Raw genomic sequence first — 2,769 nt, 5'->3', positions numbered from 1 at the left:
GGTAAAGTGAGAAGGGGAAAAATACCGACCGACCGTTCTCTCTCTCTCTCTCTCTCTCTCTCTCTCTCTCTCTCTCTCTCTCTCTCTCTCTCTCTCTCTCTCTCACTTCCCTGAACATAACCTGCTCAGTTTGTTTATGAGAACCTCAGGTCACATTGCCTCCTGTCTCCCTCTTATCTCTCCTCCTCCTCCTCCTTCTCCTCCTCCTCCTCCTCCTCCTCCTCCTCCTCCTCCTCCTCCTCCTCCTCCTCCTTCCTTCATTATTTTAATATAGAATCGATTTTGCCTTTCTTCGTTTCCTTTATTTTCATTTCCTCTCTCTCTCTCTCTCTCTCTCTCTCTCTCTCTCTCTCTCTCTCTCTCTCTCTCTCTCTCTCTCTCTGATCTTCCTCCGTTATTACATCTTCCTTCCTCATTCTTTCTCTCTCACATTTTTATTTCCTCCCATTTATTGCACGAATTGGCTATTTGTCATTATTATTAACGCTAGTAGTAGTAGTAGTAGTAGTAGTAGTAGTAGTAGTAGTAGTAGTAGTAGTAGTAGTAGTAGTAGTTGTAGTAGAAAACAAACAATAAAAGAAAGAAGAAATATAAAAACAAGTTAAAGGAAACATTATATAAAGTCAGAAAATAAGAAAAAGAGAGAAAGAGAAAGAGAGAAGAGGAAATTGAGATAGAGGAGGATGAGGAAGAAGAGGAGGAGGAGGAGGAGGAAGAGGAGCGTGGAATGAGAAGAGGAGCAGTGAAGGAGCAATAAAGGAGAGGAAGACAATCGTGCAAAGTGATAAAAGATGAGCAGTAAACGTGGAAATAAAGCTAATTGAAAGAGAGAGAGAGAGAGAGAGAGAGAGAGAGAGAGAGAGAGAGAGAGAGAGAGAGAGAGAGAGAGAGAGAGAGAGAGAGAGAGAGAGAGAGAGAGAAAAGAAATCGCAATCTCTTTAACATTAGTGTGTGTGTGTGTGTGTGTGTGTGTGTGTGTGTGTGTGTGTGTGTGTGTGTGTGTGTGTGTGTGTGTGTGTGTGTGTGTGTGTGTGTGTGTGTGTGTGTTAACCTATGTAATGCTAGTCTAGGTGTGTGTGTGTGTGTGTTAACCTATGTAATGCTAGTCTAGGTGTGTGTGCGTGTGTGCGTGTGGCAAGTATATAATAACTGTGGTTAGAGAGAGTGATGAGGGAAGCAGTGGTGGTGGTAATGGTGGTGGTAGTGGTGGTGGTGGTGGTGGTGGTCAAGGTGTGAGGCGGTACAGGTGTGGTGATGAGTGTGTGATGAGGGTGGTGGTGGTGGTGGTGGTGGTGGTGGTGGTGGTGGTCGTAACTTTTCTTAATGGACAATCACTCTGAAGGTCGTATGAGAGATGGTTTCCTCAACACCTCTTATTACGCGTCCTCTTCCTCTTCCTCTTCCTCTTCCTCCTCCTCCTCTTCCTCTTCATTGGATATTTTCATTATTGTTTGTAACTTTTTATTGTGTCATTTGTAACAGTGGTGGTGGTGGTGGTGGTGATGTGGTAGTAATATTGGTAGTTGTAGTTGTTGTTGCAGTTGTTGTTGTAGTTGTAGCTGTTGTTGTTGATGCAGTAGTTATAGTTGTTGTTGTTGTTGTTGTAGTTGTAGTTGTTGCTGTAGTAATAGTAATAATAGTAGTAGTAGTAGTAGTAGTAGTAGTAGTAGTAGTAGTAGTAGTAGTAGTAGTAGTAGTAGTAGCAGCACATTAAAATCTATCACCACTAATTACGACATACCACCACTACTACTACTATCACCACCACTTGAATAATTAAACAAACAAATCAAATACCTACATCAACATTCCAACACACACACACACACACACACACACACACAACAGCAGAAGGAATAAACACGTCAGAATAACACAGAACAAATTTAAACACAGTACATAATTAAGACCAACACCCAGAACATTAATAAAAAAATAAATAAATAAAAAAGACCACAGAATAAGCACTAAGAAAACAAAAGACACGCAAGAGAGCAACGTACCTGTGTGCATGAGGCGGCAAGAGGCAGGAACACCACCGTAACCTGAGCCGTGTGGAGCCGCGAGGTGTACTGTAGCGGCCGTAACCTGCCTCCCGTTTCGTAATGATGAACCGTAACTCACGACTCGAAGCTTTGAACGCTCACCCTTCCCTTCCCACGCCTCACTTCGCCGTCACCTCTCACTCCTCTTCCTCTCCTCTACTACTACTACTACTACTACTGTTCACTCCTATGATTCACTAGCAGGGTAACTTAAGTCCACTAGGTATGTAAGCACCCCTACACCCCCTACACCCCTACACCCCGCCTCCTAATCCACCCCCACTCGTAAAATGAAACTGAAACGACAACTAATGCAACAATGATACAATGATACACTGAACGAGCCACCAATGAAGCAATGAAACACTAATGAACCCTACCTAATTCTTTATCACCATTACCACCACCACCACCACCACTACCACCACAACTACCACCAATCTTTCCAAAACTTCTTCCCACTCTCTCTACTCTCTGCAGCTTCCGTTCCTACCCCTTCCGCTCCTCCTTGTCCTACCTTCCCCTCCCCCACCTCTCTCTCTTTCCCCTCATCCCACAAACACGAGGGGACGAACTGAGATAAGAATCCATAGGAGATAAAAAGAATATGAGGGGAACGAAGTAATATTCTCCTCATAAGCTAGTTGTCGCGAGGCCATAAAGCCTGGGAAGAAGAGGGGAGGAGAGGGGAAAGGAGGGAGAGAGGGGAAGGAGGGGGGTGGGA

General features: G+C 44.2%; 1 long non-coding RNA gene across 1 annotated transcript in view; it reads right to left on the bottom strand.

The window, feature by feature from the left end:
* Positions 1-2,384, bottom strand: part of LOC135115524 (uncharacterized) — a 39,818-nt gene extending 37,434 nt beyond the window's left edge. The window contains exon 1 of the long non-coding RNA XR_010276007.1: positions 2,004-2,384. This is a non-coding gene — a long non-coding RNA (uncharacterized LOC135115524). The remainder of the gene's footprint in view (positions 1-2,003) is intronic.
* Between the last annotated feature and the right edge of the window lie 385 nt (positions 2,385-2,769).

This window comes from Scylla paramamosain, chromosome 29, assembly GCF_035594125.1.
Source record: "Scylla paramamosain isolate STU-SP2022 chromosome 29, ASM3559412v1, whole genome shotgun sequence".
In the NCBI taxonomy this organism is placed as follows: domain Eukaryota; kingdom Metazoa; phylum Arthropoda; class Malacostraca; order Decapoda; family Portunidae; genus Scylla; species Scylla paramamosain.
The sequence above is the reverse complement of the archived record's forward strand: the minus strand, read 5'-3'. Positions and strand labels throughout refer to the sequence as shown.